Below are 18,696 nucleotides of genomic sequence, written 5' to 3'. Positions count from 1 at the left end.
CTTAGCGACCCGAAGATAACGTGTTGCTAACGCGGCGACTATCGACAGCGTTAAGTTTGCCTGTTCAGAATACTAAAACTTGGTAACATTGTAATGATGATGATAACGACGATGACTGTTCTGATGATGAATAGCGCTTGATGCTTTATGACCCTAAACATTCTCTACTGAATGCTCCAGATTCACATCGTGAATAGCAGTGGAAAATCATGGCTGAGATTATAACGATGCGTTGCAGAAAAGAGGAGCATTATCCAGTATGCTTTTTGTGTACGCCGTCTTTTCTACGGTCGTTGCCTCTTGCGTATCTCGTTTTCAATGCATTTATGCATGTAAACAGTGCAATTTTCAGACGGGTATTAAAAAAAGGTAAGTGGGCGGAAAGTCGGGAAGAAATCAGCTGTTTTAATACGCATCAAACAATATTGCAGGGCCTGAATAATGTAACGGTTCTATTCCAATTCTATTCAGTGAGTTCTTTTGAATTTCCGCTAAATTTCAAAGCTATTCGATTTTGCGATTCTTCAGTGGTCTTCCCACGTTATCCCTGAGATTGGTCAGCCATGAACGACAGATGGCAGGAGAGGAATAGAATCGAGCAAACGGAATCCTTAAATTATAACGGCCCAGTATATGGTATATACGGGGATTGGGAAAAAGAGAACGAAGGAGAAAGAAGGTTGGCCAATGTAAAACCGGTGTGCTACCCTGTACTCGGCAAGTGTTACCGGGAATTAAAGATATAAGGAGACCCGTAATGAAATCATCACCGGAAAAAAAAAAATAGAATCAGATGTGGGCCCACACGATGCAGTACGCGAACACCCAAGGTCTTTAATAACAAAGTCTGCAAGTCCTCAGGAGGCGAAAGAATAGGCTTAAAGTGGCCTTGAACCACCCCTCGGTCTTGATGAAATAGCGTACTCCACGGGTAGCACACGCTGCAGTGAACATCTCAGCCAAGTTTTGCTGTCGTACGCTGTGCGTGGAGCCCGCAAGCGGATCGCGAAGTCACCTTTCTCTCAAACGCTCTCTTTTCCCCAGAAGGCTCTGTCCTCACTCTATTCTAGACGCACTATTTTGTTATCGGACGCACTATTTCGTCATTTCCTTAGACGGCTTCTATTCGCCGATAGCCGACATCAAGCTGCGGTCGGCTACATGACGTAGATACCACGGTCGCCGCAGGGTGCCGCCAGGGGTCCACTGGCTAAGCGCACTGCGGCTCGCTGAGGACAACCGCGTTTGGCTCATGTTTAGCGCGTCGTAGGCACCAAAGGTGGAAGTCGTGGCGTCTACGTTAACATCCAAAACGAAATTTAAACTGCGCGCCACGGTGACATATAGTTGTGGGCACACCCTATTGAGCCGTAGCCTTCGCGGTGCAAGGCATTGAAGAAGGAAATGGAGCCCAGCGGAGGCCAGCGGCATTGAAGTACTTTTTGCGACAATGTATTTCTGAAATGGCCCATTTTCACTTCAAATACCTCCCTCCACTTCGATGAAATGTGGTTCAGGGCCCCTTTAAGGCCTTAGATTCCGAGAACAATCTGGGCCTTGGTGCTACGGTACGGAGCTCCTGATTACGTGATACGCGCCTGTATCGTGTGCCCCTTTTCTGCATCCCGTTATTTGCGCTGTTCGCCGAAGTATATGTTCGTACCAACAAGCCCGGCTAGCCACTATTTTGTCTATACGTGAATAGAGAGAAATATATGGAATTTATTGAAAAATAATCACCTTCTGCGGATGGCCCCCGGGCCACCCACAATTTTTTTGAACTCGCTCTGAAGTATTTGTTTTTGAGCTGGCTTCTCCACAATAAGAGCCTTTATAAGGGAAAGCCTGCTTCGTTTGTTCAGGTTGCTCTACAATCGACGAAGCCCGTACTTACGGGCTTGCCCCGTAATCGACGAAGCCGTACTTGCCCCCACTACGATGTACAACGCCTCTCTCTGCAGGAAACTTTACACCGACTAGACTTACGACCTTTCACCGAGTCAAAGATACTCGGACCGTGGCCACACCCGTCACTGGCACGAAAAGCGAATCGTGCATTACTGCAATACTTGAGGTATACCGGTTTAAGAGACCGTTTATAGTGTCCCTGTGCATAGTGTCCCTCCCACACGTACTCAATGCTTACTCTCTCTCTTTCTTCTTCTTTCTATTCCCCTTTCCCCCACCCCCAGTGTAGAGTAGCAAACCGGATACTCTTCTGGTTGACCTCCCTACCTTTCCTGTCCTTGCTTTCTCTCTCTCTCTCCCCCCCCCGTACTTACGGCCTATCCACATGTGTAAGACTAACACCCTTACCCCGGCGATGGCAAGAGCTGTTACACATATAAAAGAAGATAAATAATCTAAGATTGAATATTTATAACTCTGTTATAAGGTCGGCACTCCAACCGGACGTCGCGTACATAGATGCACTAGCAGAACCTGATGGTTCGCGTCGGAGCGAACCGTGTGCGCGCCGCATGCTGTATGTTAATAGTAAGTCCATCGTGCAATGGTGTGTTGGTCACGTGACAAAAACCGTGCCTGACAGTGGCAAAAGCGAACACGTGCGAAAGTAGGAATCCCTATTGTTCGTAGCACTTCCGAGGAAGCTACAGAAGTTAACGGCGGATTTTTAGTACACGAACTTCACCGTACATTTTACGTGGCAAACATTCTCCTACCCCACACGGCACGAAAACAATGAACATCTTCGGCTCACTCATGTTACTCGGCTCTAGCGGAGTCGACTTTTAATCCGCTCCGCCCATTCCACTGCGATGTTCGGTCAACGACCTCGACGAAAGAGGGAGGAACGTACGATTACAAACATCAACACACGCATGATCGATATTGCACAAGTTCTCGTATATGTCGATCGCGGCGAAATTCGACGCTGAGCAGTGCATTTCATCCGTCAAAAAGAGAGAAAATTAAAGAAAAGCAGAGATCCGTCGTCGTTATGGAGGAACAAATGAAGCGCTCCCGAAAGACGCTGCTTTAAAAGTGTATACGATTAGCAGCGAAGACCAGAAAAGCCCCCGGGCTCTTAGGAATTCTGAGCTCATTAGCAGAAAAAAATATAATAGTAATAAAAAAGAAACGAGCAAAGCCCGTGGGGACCGGATACATAGTTTAACTCGGCAACAGTGTTCGGCTTATGCATCGTAAAGGGGATAATCTGCGAAATAATCCTCGGAAAATGATGTCGTAGATAATTGTATGATATCTTACTGTCCTTTCTAGAGCTTCCTTAGCCTTAGCAGAGCGACTTTAAGGAGTGAAGTGCGTCGATTGAAACGACAAAATAATATAAAACAAGCTTGTGAACAAGCTTCTTGTTTTATTTAATTTTGTCGTTTCGATCCATGCAGCATAATTGAGGAAGAGGTTGGTGCACTCGAACTGTATTTACGCCAGAATTAAGCCCACGTGCTTGCCACTTGCGCAGCTCGTGCTTTTAGTAGCCAGAGATTACGCTTGCGTTAATGTTCAGCATTGTGGGTAAAGGCAAAAGATGCCAACTTTTTAGTCTGTAGTATTGGAATTAGCGCCTGCTGCCCTTAAGAGTGACTCAAGCGCTCGGGTGCCGATGGAAGCTATTCTTCTTCTTCAACGAACTCAACCAAGCTACGTTTCCTCCTTAAAGGAACACTAAAGGAAATTATTAAGTCATGCTAAAGTGATAGAATAGTCCTCGAGAATGTCTAAGGCGTCAATATTATCGCGAACAGAGCCTTAATGATAGAGAAATAGAGGTAAATGCAGGATATGATTAGAGACTCTTCGGGGGATTTAAGTACTTGCCCGATGACAAAAGTATTCCTCAGTTAAATTCTGTCACTATAGTACTTAACCACTCGTTGCACAAAACATCCTTGTATTGCATTATAAGACGACATAAAATGCTACTTGTCTAGTTCTATTTCACCTTTAGAAAAAAGAACTCACTGAAGTAACCCTGACAACGACGCGGGCGGTCAAAAGATTTCGTTTTCGTTCCGATTCCGAGCCGCCCACGCTTTCGCGTTTCAATAGTTATCGCGTAGTGCATGGGGGGTATTCTGTAAGCATCCACTTAGTGGACTGTCCATATCGGCCGCTGCTGATTGGATGCAGCTGTACGAGTAAGGAGGAGACGAGCGGCCCCAGCCAATCAGCACCGGCTGAAGTGGACAGCCCACTAGGTGGACTCCTACAGAATACCTCCCCTGCGCTAAGTTTGCTGGCTCGTGAAACTCGCACAAACTGCAAGTAGCAGAGAATTCAACTTCCATGTGATGTCGCGGTATACCCGAACGGTCTACGCCACTTGACCAAAGAGCAGCTGCAGCGACGAGTCCGCCACTCTGTCTTGGCTCAGTACCGTCGTCTGTCGGGCGCCGCTTTGCTCACCGACGGCAGCAAAAGGTGGTGATGGCATATGCAACGCCACCACTCCCATGGTTGAGTGGCGGGAGATTTGAATTGCTACAAAGATATACGAATCCTTCAGATGAAATTTTCTCGTAAACTAAGTATTTCTTATTTTTGGCACGAAACAAGCATTGTGAGGTTTCTTTAATGGTATTTGAACAGTCCACGTCGACTTAGTATTTGCAGTTAGTGTCCCTTTAATTGGCACCGTTCTCTGATGAGAAGGTATTAGAAGTTATTCATGTAAAAATTAATTCCTAAATTCGGAACAGATCTTTTTCTCCGATGAAAGAAATAGCCAAGAAACAGCGGCGCTCAAATCTTTGCAGACATTGTTGTTGACAGATATAGTCGTGTTTTTTTTTTCTTTTTTTTGACAATTTCTCTTGTGAATACTTCGCAACTCACTTGGGGTGATCTCTCCTTGTTGACTGATGTGCACTACATAAAGTGAAAGATCTCATACACCGTAAAACCACGGCTACTGGTTGGAGAAAGTAGGCGGCGACCGTGGTGCAACTCGGACTGTAATATGACAGTGCTTATACGCGAAGAATCTGTCTCGTATGAAGTAGTTGCGCGTTACCTACTAGTACACCAGTAGTAAAAGTGAAATTTCTCGTTGTACAGCCGCCTTTTCGCGCATTCTTTCTCTCTTTATCTCAAACCTCTCAGGGTGCAAATAAAGAATGATTCTTAATGTACAAAGCCTACAAGCCCTATAATCCGCGCCTGATGACTTAAGGTTTGATGGCTTGTGCAATCAGGTATTAAACGTTTGTTGCTTGCGTCCAGTTCATCCGAGTTCGCTTAATCGTGCTCGGTCAAGACTTAGTTTATACTCTCGGGCATGTGGTGGTGTTGATGGTGTGTTGTAGCAACGGGCGGGTTTAGCCTGGCAATCGAGGCTGGCGATTCTCCCGCCTGAGCGTCTCTTGCATTGTCTCTGGGGTGTGCTACCACAGTTGTAGCAAACCAGCCTCCCAATGAAAGAATTCATTTCAATTTGTTCAGTGACATTTATTTGTGTGTACGTGAACTTTCGACCTGTTGCTACTATAGTATTTTCTGTATTCATTGTTTGACATTTTCTTTGGAGGACATCGATGAATTAAGCGCAAACGAGTAGCCAGCGCCGTCTAGCAGGCATCGACATCTCTTTAAATACGGTTAATAATAATATTAGAAAGACGTGACGTTTTCCTGCGAACTGTAAGGGACCATTTTTACTGCACTTTAGCCTGACCTCCCTCGGCATTTTATTTCCAGGGCACCAAAGACTTACAAGCACAAAAAGAAATCATAAGAAAAAGAACTGATCGTCAAAAAATATGTTCAGAGATATGAGAGACACAATCTGGCAAGGCAGGGGGCGGTGTGACTGTTTTGCTACTGACGCCTTCCACAACAAATACTTACACAAGAAACAACCGCATGTAGTGATTTGAAAATTGGCAATAGTTATCACGGTGTGGCCACGTAGATATTCATCGGCCACTGGCGTCCGCGGTAACCATGTCACAAATTATCTGACAAGAAGCAGCGAATCCGGGCACACAGCTGAGGCAAGCTGAAATCTGCTCGTGAGGCAAAACAAAAGAAAAAAAAATCAATCTTTCATTTTAGACTATCTTCGACGTACAAGACGAGTATATATTTTAATGAGTAAGTCTTCACTCTTGATCAATAATCCTTTAGGCCCACTGCGCCACGTGTACGAGGAAGGCGCTATTAATAGGGAAATAATACGCAAGAAAGTTCGGGAGGTCCAGCCGATAGCAGACAGGTTTGCTACATACACTGTGTGGCGGGAAACAGTGCGACCTCATGCTCAGCAGCCCAACACCATAGCCACTGAGCAACCACGGCGGGTACCGGGAATAAACTCGGAGTTATGGCGCTATCCGTCCAGCTCGTATGGTTAGGTGTCGTCTGTGTAAGTGATAATTCCCGAAATATCTTTTTTGTCATGTTCATCTCATTGGTGATAGCTGACTCTTTCTTCCAGTCGACAACATGACTGCAGCTCGGTACATGCTCCACGAGTGAGTTGGGCACGTGATGGTTTTTGTCGACAACTGCCTTGTACTCTTTCAGTCGTGTCGAGAATTTGCCAGTTTCACCGGTGTAGCTGCAGTCATCGTGCGATGCGCATGACGCCAAGAGAAAGCACAACTGACGCAGTATGATTAGCGGTGCGCAAAGCCCGATGCAACGCGGTGTAAAGCGTCTAATGCCTTAAGCCCGTTTAAGCGCTTAAGCCTTGTTGAGCTCTCTCTCTTTCATTCGCCCGTTCCCTTACACCCCAGCGCACGGCAGCCAACTATACGCTTTTTTGGATAACATCATTGTTTTTTTTCCTCACTTTTATTTCTTTTTTACAGGAGCGTAATTGCCACCTCGCAGCGGCCCTTTCCATCAGGGTGGATTCTTTGACTCCGCACAGCCTGCCTGCACGCCAACACCTTCACACGGCGTGACGGGTCACTCAATTTCTCGTGACAGGCCAGAACAACAGACAAAGGCAAGGATATGCAGAGCAAACAAGTACTTACCCGCTTGAACAGAGCCGGCTTAGGAAGTAAGCGAGAAAACGAGTGAGACAGAGCAATGACTTTGTCGGAAACTCTGCGAGCGTGCGGAACGTTACTACAGTTGTAGATGCCCGTCGGCGAGAAAGCGTTGTGGCTTCGGCCGAAAAAAAAAAAAAAATGTGCGTATACCGACGCGTGCTGTCAGCAGCAATTAAGTCCTCCGCGACGCGCCTTAGTAAGTTAGTGCTTGAGCGACGGCCAAAGGCCGTTTCTGAGCGACGTCTTATACGCTAATAAGCACCTTCAGAATTTTTCTTTTCGGACCAAAGTACTGGGGTGGGTGAGATGGAACAAGGGGCGGAGCGGTAATTAACATCGACGATTCTTTCTTCTCTTTCGCGGAGTTCTCTATGCACATGTACGCGCTCAGCAAAATAAAAGCACCTCGACTTTTTTTTCTTTTTATTTGAGACGGCTAATGGCCACCTCCACTACATTCGACTCCCCCAGACTCGCTTTCTCCGTTCAGATAAAGCGCAAGGTGGTGTGATGTCCGAGTCTACAAGTTAGAGGTGGAGGCCCGGCTACTGCTAAAGTGAAAGTTTTCGGGTGCCGTCATTCCGCAGCTGCATGCATGCGTTATATCTTCTGCCAGCAGCAAATTGAAGTAATGCAAAACAGTAATCATCGCGTAGTTGTCCTGGGTTGTGTCCGACCCTCGGACGAAGACCGTTTTGCTACTGTTGTTGTAGGGTTAACCGCACACACACAAATAGAATGACGCAAATTCCTTCGTAAGACTGGCTAAGATGTCGGTTACAAACAAAACGTAGCGCTAAGACAAGGGACCAAGAAAGAAGTGCACGACGCGAGAGCTGCCTCACTAGCCCAATTTGCAGCCCTAAGATTGTGGGATAGTCGGCCGTTCAAGTGACTAATCTTCTTATACTTCACAGGTAAAAACAACGAACTGGTCAGGAACAGTCAGCGTTGTTCAAGAATAAACCAATAAAGCACTAAGCTACAAATAACAAACTGAGCAAAGAGTACCTGGTGTTCGGAAGAAAAGGTATGAGGGATTCGCGCCTCACTCACTCACTCACTCACTCACTCACTCACTCACTCACTCACTCACTCACTCACTCACTCACTCACTCACTCACTCACTCACTCACTCACTCACTCACTCACTCACTCACTCACTCACTCACTCACTCACTCACTCACTCACTCACTCACTCACTCACTCACTCACTCTCACTCACCCACCCACCCACCCACCCACCCACCCACCCACTCGCTCACTCGCTCACTCACTCACTCTGACTCAGGATCACACGCATTGCACATTCCGGCCGAGGGATAAATTTTCTGTGAAAGTCCGGATAAGCAAGAAGGATGTGGCAATACCAAGCAAAGTCCTACTGCGCAGTTTCATTCGTTCCGTGTTTGCTGCGAGCATTCTCCGCACTTCTAACAGTTTGTTTCGTGTATATATATATATATATATATATATATATATATATATATATATATATATATATATATATATATATATATATATATATATAGAGAGAGAGAGAGAGAAAGCACAGCAGAGTTGCTGCGTGAGTCAGCGGATTGTTTGTTATATGCGCGCTTTAGTGGCAACGATGTTTAGAACGGTCGTGGCCAATGCAATACGTTGCGCCGTCATGCGGGAATATAAATAACGCACCGTTGGCTACCTTCAGGTTTATTTTTTACGAGTAAAGAATTCACGCGAGAGAAAGAAAAAAAAAGGTCGTTTGGAACGAAGCGAGAAACGCCATGACTGCAGGGCGTTTTCTCCTTCGACGGCCTACTTTGGACAAATTGGAAGTCGGAGGCTCGCTTCCTTGAGTTGTGTCTTGGTCCACATACGTAGATGTAAGCTAGGAATTTCTCGGTCTTGTACTTCGAGAGCTATTTGTGGTGCCCTTGCTCTGATTGAAAGTAGTGCCCAAACGTGAGCCACTCGAGTGGCTCGCATCGGTGCGTGCCAAAGTACACGAGTGCAAGTAATCAAACGGCTTCAAGTGTGGCTCGCCGATATATTTAGCACATCCCTCTGCTTAGAGTCTCAGGTAATTTATTGTTCATAAGCCAGCCCGTTCGCTACACCACCTAAATTATTTCTACTTCCAGGGCGGTGTCCGCCGTCATGCGTGGGTCAGACTTGATGTGGGTCAAAGTTTATGGGGGAGCGTACTTGCGGAATTTCTTACATACCCTATTCAGTCACAAATGCCAGGCAGCGCGTCACCTGGGCTGCAGGAATTCAACTGTGCGTCAGAACCCTGGAAGAGGGGAGGGATGAACGGTGCTCGCGAAAACATTGATTATGCACCATTTCTATATAATGTACGAAAAAGATTTCATGTGCAGAATCTTGTAGCGCAAGTAAATAAATAAATAAATAAATAAATAAATAAATAAATAAATAAATAAATAAATAAATAAATAAATAGCAGCCTTCGCAGAACAAAAAGATCAACAATTGCAAATAAGTTAGCAGTTTTTGGAGCAAGAAAGAAGATTAAGAGAACTTTGCCGGAAGCTTCTAATTAATGCCGGAAACTGGTACCGAGACTTCTTCCCTCTCTAATGGCTAAGCGGGCATACGAGAGAAAGTCGACGGAGGCGGCATCGCGTAGCCTACAGAAAAGTTGACGCTTGTCCGTAAATGTAACGTAGATTTCGCGAGAAGGCTTTAATTAAGGCTGGGTATGCCGTTACAGCTGTTTTGTTGCGTTTTTTTTTTTTCACTCACTGAAGCGACGCAGAGGCAATTTAGAGAAGGCGCATGGCGTTGCCGGCTCGCAGTGATGCCGAGTCGAGGCGAGTTATCCTACCCGGCTTTCGTTAGATCCTCCTTTGTCACTCGCCTTCTCCGGTGGAGAATAATTCAAGTCACGGCGACTAGAAGAGAAGCCGATTCCATCGGTGTTAAAATTAGCATGCCATTTCGGGTGAAAGGGCTCATGTTTATACAGTTGGTGCCTTCTTCCGGAAGCAGCAAGTCAACGTAGCCGAAAAAGTGGAACATGTCCAATTACATAAAGCAATGATCGCTATGTGTTTATATTTTCCGATACAATGTGCTTCTAATATACGGCGTCTGCGATGAAGAGAAAAAAAGCGCAGTGGCGAACTGAGTTTGATTTCTGTGAAATGACGGTGGCGAAGGAACTCTATAGAGAAATGTGGAGAAAGAAAGGAATAAAGGGAAATGCAAAGCGAGTTAATAATTGCGTAATATTCGGTTTGCTACCCTGCTGTAGGGGAAATGAAGGGGAGGATAGAAGATAAACGAATACAGAGAGAGAGAGAGAGAGAGTGAGAGAGAGAGAGAGAAAGAGAGAGAGAGAGAGCGCAACATCATTGGTGTGGGCACAACATAGGTTGACGCGAAATAATTATCTGAAAGTATTGCATAAGAGTTTAAAAAGTCCCTCTCTGACAACACACATTTAGCACCGGTTGACACTAGAAACTGCGCATCAATATGTAGGAAGAACGCACTATATCAGAATAAGAGAGCCAGACGCAAGTCAAAGGAGTGTGACAACAATAGTGTCCCGTGGCTGGACGCGGTTGGAGGTTGTAACATCGTGCATCGGCATCTTGTTGGTAACGGATGTTTACGCGAGCCAGTTGGCGAGCATCTTCGGCGTACTGGGTGTATTGCTTGGCGTCTAGAGTAAGTTCCTCGTTTTTGTCGCACGGAACCACAGCGTCAAGCATGGTTTGCACATTCCTGAACAATACAGAAAGGCGAAAATCGCGTAGTTTCTTGTATTGCCGTATTGTAGGCAAACTTGATGTATGGGAGAATCCCATTCCAAGTTTTGTGCTGCACGTCCACTTATATTTACAGAATGTCTGCTATAGTTTTGTTTAACCTCTACCTCAGACCATTCGTTCGTGGATGGTAGGCTGTTGTCTTTCGATAACTCGTGCAACTCAGTCTGAAAATGTCCTCCATTGTTTGTGCTGCAAAGCACGCCCCCTTTGTCAGTGATCACACATGACGGGGCGCCATACCGCAGGACGATGTGGTGAACGAAGAACTTCGCGGCATCGGAAGCCATGCCGCGGGACAGTGCTTTGGCCTCGGCATAACGAGTCAGGTAATTCGTTGCAACGATAATCCATTTGTTTACAGTGGACGACAAAGGGAACGATCCTACAAGGTCCACTCCCACGTGGTCGAATGGTGTCCCAGGTGGTGAAACTGGTTGGAGTACGCCCGCATGTTTCATAGTTGGTGTCTTGAGGCACTGACACTCGCGGCAGACTTTCACATAACGGTGTACGCTAAGTATAGTACTGCTGGTGTACTCAGGCGAGAGTCTGCGAACAGCCCAAGTGCCCTGACATGAGTTCGTCGTGGCACGCAAAGAGGATGTCATCACGCATGTGTCATCACGCATGTCAGCGACAAAGCCTTTCTCCTCGCTGTGCCTACAGCGAGGAGAAAGGCTTTGTCGCTGCCACGGGCATTTTTCTTGCACAGGATGCCCGTTCTGAGAGAGAAAGTGGGTAACTCGCAAGTGATGTGGCGAGAAATTGGAGATTTTCGGCATTCCATGTAGTCGATAACAGGCCTTAATTCGTTGTCTGCTCGCTGTCTTGACGTGAAGTCAGAATCAGAAACGGTCCTGAAGGAACCATCGTCATCTTCATAGCTAAGAGCAAGGTATATCCCACTGGTGCGCGGGAAAGCGCGCCGGCGTCTTCGTGTTTGTGCCCGGACCTGTACACATTCGTGACGTCAAACTCCTGCAAGCGCAAACTCCACCGAGCAAGGCGGCCAGACGGATCTCTCAGATTTGCAAGCCAGCACAGCGAGTAGTGATCAGTCTCCACTTTGAAGGGACGGCCGTAGAGGTAAGGACGCAATTTTGTCGTTGCCCACATGACTGCGACGCATTCTTCTTCTGAAGTAGCGTAGTTGAACTCGGCTCGGGAGAGTGTCAGACTGGCGAAAGCTATGACGTGATCAACATGGCCGTGTCGTTGTACACGGACAGCCCCAAGTCCGATGTGGGCAAGCGTAGGTGCTGTCTGCATACGCTGCCGTACATCTTGCTCTGTGGTCCGGGCATAAGGTACATCTTCTCGGGTGAGTCACGTGAGAGGTTCGACTATCTTGGAGAAGTTGGGAATAAATCGACAATAGTAAGCGTACAGGCCTGTGGAAACTTTGCACGGAACAGAAAAAGCGGCGAAGGTTGCAGCGTCGGGGCGAACTCTATCTGCACTCACGACATGTTTAAGGAATTTCAGTTCCTCATAGCCGAAATAGCATTATTGAGGTTTCAGCGTGAGCTCAGCTGAGCGAGTTGCTTCCAAGACCATTCTTAGGCGCTTTAGTTGTTCGAAAGCGTCAGAGAAGATGACTACATCACAGAGGTATACAAGGCAGATTTCCTGCTTCAAGCCAGCGAGAACGGTATCCATCATCCTCTGGAAAGTGGCTGGAGCAGAACAGAGACTGATAGGGTGAACTCTGAATTCACAAAGGTCGTCTGGGCTTACAAACACCGCTTTTCTCGGTGTCGCTCATCGACCTCAATCTGCCAATAGCCACTCTTTAATTCAATGGATGAAAAATACTTCGCGTGCCGCAACCTGTCTAGAGAGTCATCGACCCGAGGGAGCGGGTAAATGCCTTTTTTTGTGTGTGTGACGCTATTTAACTTCCTAAAATCAAGGCAGAAGCGTAGTGTTCCATCCTTCTTCACTAGAACGTCTGGCGATGACCATGGACTGTTGGATGACTCCATCTTTGAGCGTCTTCTTGAATTGCGTCTGAATAGCCTCGTGGTCGTTAGCAGAAATGCGGTAATCTCTACCGTGGTAATCCCTTGGCGGACAGGGCGAGCATCAGCCTCGGTAAGATTTCGGTGCTTGGTCAGCGGTGTTTGACGGGCTTTAGACCAAGAGAAGAAGCAAGACTGAAATTCCTTTAGAAGGTCGTGAAGTGCAGCCTTCCTCTTTTCCGAAAGCTTGCAATTGACGTCGATGCGGTCAAGAAAATTGTCATCAGCGTTCATTTTCTCAGATGCGAAGCACTCTGTGACGTTGGCTACAGGATCTCCATAGGCCACAGAGGTGCCGCGGAAAAGATGTCGGTGTTCGTAGTTGAAATTCGTGATGAGTATTTGCGACCGCCCGTCACGAACACGAACAAGGCTTAGAGCAGCGCATTCAAATAGAAGAATTAAAAATTATGGAGATCCCACGCACAGTAGCAGTCGATGTAAGCGAAGCTTTCTGTGCTGGTTGATTGGATTGACGATAGTTAGGCGTGATCTTGACGGGGAAAACGTAATTTCTTCAACAATTAGTCTAAGGTGAGAGTGGTGAGTTGATGTTAAACGTTACCTCGCGTGCACCACTGCTGTTTGTCTGCGTGCTGCATCCGAACACACAGTTTGCTGGAGGTGTTGTTGTGAGCCATATTTCATAACCTCTGAAAGGGCTGGACATTGTCATTGCCTCATATGGGCACATCGCATCATGGCAGAAGAGAGAGAGGGAGAAACAACGTGGCACAACTATTAAACTTGAATAAGATTATGGAGTTGTACGTGCCAAAACCAAACTCGGATTACGAGCCGCGCCGTAGTGGCGGACTCCGGATTAATTTTGACACCGTGATGCTCTTTAACGTGTTCCGAAATCTCAGTGCACGTGCGTTTTCTATTTCGTCCCCATCAGAACGCGGCTGCCACGGTCGGGATCAAATCTGGAACCTCGAGCAATGCCATAGCCGCAAAGCTACTGCGGTGGGCACAGAAGTGTTGATTTGACGGTCGACCACTTCCGTAGTGTCGCGTGGACCCTGCAATGCGTTTTCATTAATGCGGGCTCTGCTTCTGGAGGCCTGCTTAATTTGTCCACTTGACATATTTGCAGGGTGTTTATTTTTCAGAAAGAGCAGGAGCGTACTGTACGTTGAACTTAAGCTTATCCAGTTTCTCCGCAACCGATGTCGTATTGTAGTAGGCTTTCCTTGCCTTCATCACGTCACCTTACAACCTACCCCCCCAACCCCTGTTTGGGAACTGATTCTTCTCCTCCCTCCTCTCTGCAGTTCTATCTACGTTCCATCTGTACTCGCACCTTAGTAGAACGGGAAATGATGCAGTTTCAAATTGTCTGCTGCAAAAGCAATGCAGTTTCTGCAATGCTTTTGAGAGTGGTCATGGAGAATCACAGCTGTCAAGAGGCAAACGTGTCGATGCCCAGGGAGCTCCAGAGGGTATTGGGCACATTCGACGCCGTTGAGGTCCAGACGAGTTCTACGCGTCGCCTTTACTCTCTTCCGCGTTCCTGTCATGTATGCACACGCTCTGAACCCCGCTCCGACGCGGTGTGCCAGACAGCAGCAGTCGCAGTAGCAGCAGCAGTGGGAAAGTCGAAGGAAGAGGCAAAGAAAGCTTCGCTTTAAAAGTGGGACGTTGCTTTCGGCAATGACGTCCCCGTCTCGGAGGTTTCTTGACGTGGCTTGTACGGGAACAGCTGCTCATCGCGTTAACGTCACGCTGTTGTCAGCAACACGCAACGCAGGTTTACGACCTGAAGGCAGCAGCCCCGAAGGCCGCTGCCTTCAGTTTTTTCGACGGGGGATTGCCGAGCGTCCCTGTGCTGTTGCCCCGAAACGTGGACGAATGGGTGAGGGTCGCCTCGGAGATGGTGACCGCGATTGACGTCGTGAGAAAGGCACTGGTTGCTGGGCCAGACACTCTTCTATTTCCCTTGGACTCCGGCCAACTTGAGGTCGCGGCGGGTTGATGGAGAAACCACGCAGCCCAAGTTGACGATAGTGATTCCCGCGGCAGATGTGACCAGCCTCACCGTAATAGTAGCTGAGGGGTCGTTCATCCGACGTATGCCAGAGATCAGACTTCTGCGTGGTTGCACGGCGACCGTAGGCATCCAAACCAGCGTGTGCTGATTGAATCGCGACAGGTGGCGTCGTCTGAATTGAGACTGCAAGGCGAGAAACAGGCATGAAGTTTCGCTAGGGTTTTGCGTACGTGCGGTGCTGAATATCTGCGAACACGGGAGCCGGTCCCGCAACGATGGGCACAGCATTGGGAATCAGTGGGTATCGGTTGCTGAACCTCATCGTGGATTACACTGGCGATGAAGTCGATCACTGGCTGTCTCACACCGTAGTGCGTCTCCGTTTCTTCGCGGACGACAGAGCGAACAATTTCGCGAATCAATTCGGTGCTCTTGCTCCAGAAGGTGGCGAACAATTCGGGAGCTGACGTGGCATTGACTTGCTGGTCGAAGACTTTCCCAATTGTCAGGGCTTCACTGTGGAGCACGGCCACACTCTTTGTGGGGCTCCGCACCAGACTACTAAATGTTCCTCCTTCACACAGCGCATCAGGTGGCGTAACGTTTTGTGCCCTGGCAGAGTAGGATCCGCTTTTTTGAAAAGTCGAGTCATATCCTCGACGTACATCATGACGGCCTCATTCGGCATCTGAACGCAGGATTGTGGTTCATGCTCAGCCCGTTCGCAACGGTTGGCGTTCCTGTAGCACTCCAGAATGTGATGTCGGAACTCACGCCAGGATGTTAACGCATCTTCTCTATATTGAAGCCACGTGCATGCGGCGTCTTTTAAGCTGAATTACACGTTCCGGAGTTTTGTGGCATCATCCCAGCAGTTGAACGCAGCGACCCGTTCAAACTCACCCAGCCAGTCATGTGCGCCCTCATATAAATCTCCGTGAAACGTAGGGGGCGACAGCAGGTTCTGAAAGGTACGGTAGGTTGGGGTACGAGGCGTCGGAACTTCCATGGTGACTTGAGAGGACGTCATAGCCCCTTCTTGGTAGGCTCTACTGGAGTCTCTGGTGGTAGGCCTCGTTGCCGATGGCTCGCTCGGTGAACTGGGGTGTTCACGGTCGTAGGACACGTGTTCCAGGTGCTAGACGGGGTCTTGTGCATGGATTGCGTCGTTGTCATTGTACCCAGCCACCTCCACCAGTCTTTTCACACGGCTGGACGACAAGGTGAACAAGATAATGATGATGATGAACCTCTGCCATGGCTCGCAACGACTAAGGGGGATAGGCCAAAAATCGCGCGGCATGAGGTAGCTAAAGGAAATTCTTATTTGAAAAGGATAAACGCAAAGTAAAAGAAATACAAGATGACAAGGTGGTTTTGCTTTACTAAGAACCGCTCAGTACGATCCTCTACATTTTCCTTAAGTGCTAAGCGGCAACATCTTTAAAATGAAAGCACAATAAACGAACCTCCAGTAATCGAACTGTCGCCGAGGTCGGTTACCTGCCGGGGGGACTAAATTGCCTCGGAGGCAACGACCTCCTCCACCCTTAAATGGCCATAGGCCTTTCCCCGTCTTTGTGAGTGTGCGGGTTTCGGAAGAAATTTAACCACTTTGAGTTATTAGTCTCGGCACGTGTGAGACTAGACTCGGCGACTAACGAGGTTTCGACTGTTCGTTTCTCAACTCAACCCTGCAGCGACGACGAGACTCTCGAAGTTGCTGCGACACACACGCGCCGTCTAAAGTGACTCATCAGCTACGAAGTGCCAGACGATTTCAATTGAAAGATTCTCTTTGTCCCCATCGGCGGGCTGTTAAAACGCTGCGACTCCTTTTTTTCCTAATTTAACCTCCCAAAGTAGGTTATGAAGGCCAACTTGCAAACATGATTTGAAAATTATAACAGCGCTAACACATGCAACCACAAAGGAACAAGGACGAGACGCAAGCGCTGGTTTTAATAAAGTAACATGTAAACAATAAAAGCCATGCAATCACGCAAGGCCTCGTGGTATCTCGCCAGCTTAGCGGTACTGCCCATAGCATAGAAATGCTGGGGAAAAAGCATCATGAGCACGTCATATCCCTGTAGCTTCTATTCATTCATTCATTCATTCATTCATTCATTCATTCATTCACCTGTTTTCGGAATCATGTCTCATTATAGCAGGTGCGCAGACGAAGGCCCACGACATAGCGGCTTGACGGAGAGCTGCGCTCTACTTTGCGTAGCCCCAACACTCTTTTCTTGACTATACAGGTAAAACAAACATAAAAGCATGCCACTGCGTACAGATCGAAATTGAGCACATCTACGTATAACACTAATAATTGCTTTTGAGGCTTCTCAGTCATTTGGTTCACTTTTGCTGTTTGAAATATTTGGCCTTTCGATGAACTATTTTCCCATAGTTTAATAAACACCATGTATAATAACGAAACGTAATAAACAACAATAGCTTAATACCACGCCAGAAAGCTTCCACTATGAAAAGCCTCCTAAGACTACAAGATGCTTTAGTATATATAGGGTTAAAGTTCAAGTGTTGACCTCAGCCAGAAAACGTAGCTTGGAACAGAAGCGTTCATAATGACATATTACCGCGCCGTGTTCAACCGAAACAGGCATGACTATTGTTTCAGCGGTATACAACTAGCAACTCGCACAACTCTACCACTTAAACGCTTATTCAAATGACTGGCTGTGTTACAGTAATGTTGGCATGTGCGCGTTAGCAGCAGCATAAGCAACGAAAGATATTTCCGTATCCTTGCTTTTATTTTTCGAAAAGATGAACCGTGCAGCATAAGGGTGTTTTATAATACGTTATGGTTGAAAAGAGTGTCGCCAGACATGGCCACTACCGTTGACGCGACCCCCATCCAGATATTGATCACCAGTAGTACACCCGCGCTACATCTGACGCATTATTACGCACATAACTAACGCACTATGGTCACGTAACCTATCACCGTCAGCACTGTTGGTTCTGCTTAAAGTTTTGAATAGGGCTTGTACCGCAGTGATAATTATGCCTACATCCGTCTTAACGGTCAGCCCTTTCTCCTTATCATGAGATCTATGAACGTGCAAAACAACCAACAAGCCAAGTTATATATGCATGCAAGCTGCCATGCAGCATGGCAAGGCGCTTTTTTTTTTTGTTCTCCCACGTGTCTTTTACTTCTTCATGACCGCCGTATTAAATAATTCTGTGAACCGGGCTGTACGAAATTCTTTCTTCCGCACCGGATTTGTGGAGCCTGATTCCATTAGGGAGGCGCTCTTTGCTTGCGTCGCCGCCGTCTTGGTTCCACTCGTTAATTGCAGCCTCTCGTTTCTCCCGAGCCGGCGTCCTCAGCTGCACCTGTTCTTTGGGGCCGCAGCAGCAGCAGCGGAGGCATCAAATACTTAACCGAAAGTGATCAACTCCAAGCTAGCAGAAACAAAGAAAGCGACTGGCCAGGAAGCACTCCATTCTCGTGTTTCGTGCGCGCATACGCGGGCGGAGAAACAAGAACCGTGTCAGGGACACGAGAATTCACCGTTTCGCTCGGTGAACACGATTGTCCCATTTCGTTAAAAGGGGGTTTCGATGTATGCTTGAGGACCCAATTTAGATGGCCCCTGAAATACCGTTCGCCACGCTTTCCCCGTGTCCGATGTTTTTTTTTTTTTCCTTTCTATTCGCTGTTGAATGCGTACACAGAATACAGGTACATGTATACAGGTCGCAGGTATACAGGATACAGACAGCACTCCATGGCCCCTAGAACATGCTTCGCGAGCAGGAAAGAAAGATCCTTTTATGCAGCCTGCGCCATGAAAATTTATTCAAGAGGTAAGCTGTCCTGTCATGCACTAGCCTGAACAAAACTATTGTGATTCGGCTGGATGCTGCT

General features: G+C 47.4%; 1 protein-coding gene across 6 annotated transcripts in view; it reads right to left on the bottom strand.

Annotated features, from left to right (window-relative positions):
• LOC139057453 (dopamine receptor 1-like) overlaps positions 1-18,696 on the bottom strand; it is a 556,142-nt gene that overhangs the window by 69,708 nt on the left and 467,738 nt on the right. Inside the window, exon 4 of one of the 6 annotated variants that reach the window (XM_070535761.1) lies at positions 9,201-9,268. The exons of the other annotated variants lie outside the window; for them this stretch is intronic. The gene's annotated coding sequence lies outside the window, so the exon portion shown is untranslated. The remainder of the gene's footprint in view (positions 1-9,200; positions 9,269-18,696) is intronic. 6 annotated transcript variants of the gene reach the window in all.

The sequence above is a fragment of the Dermacentor albipictus genome, chromosome 3 (genome assembly GCF_038994185.2).
Source record: "Dermacentor albipictus isolate Rhodes 1998 colony chromosome 3, USDA_Dalb.pri_finalv2, whole genome shotgun sequence".
NCBI lineage: Eukaryota > Metazoa > Arthropoda > Arachnida > Ixodida > Ixodidae > Dermacentor > Dermacentor albipictus.
This window is presented reverse-complemented; position numbering and strand designations above follow the sequence as displayed.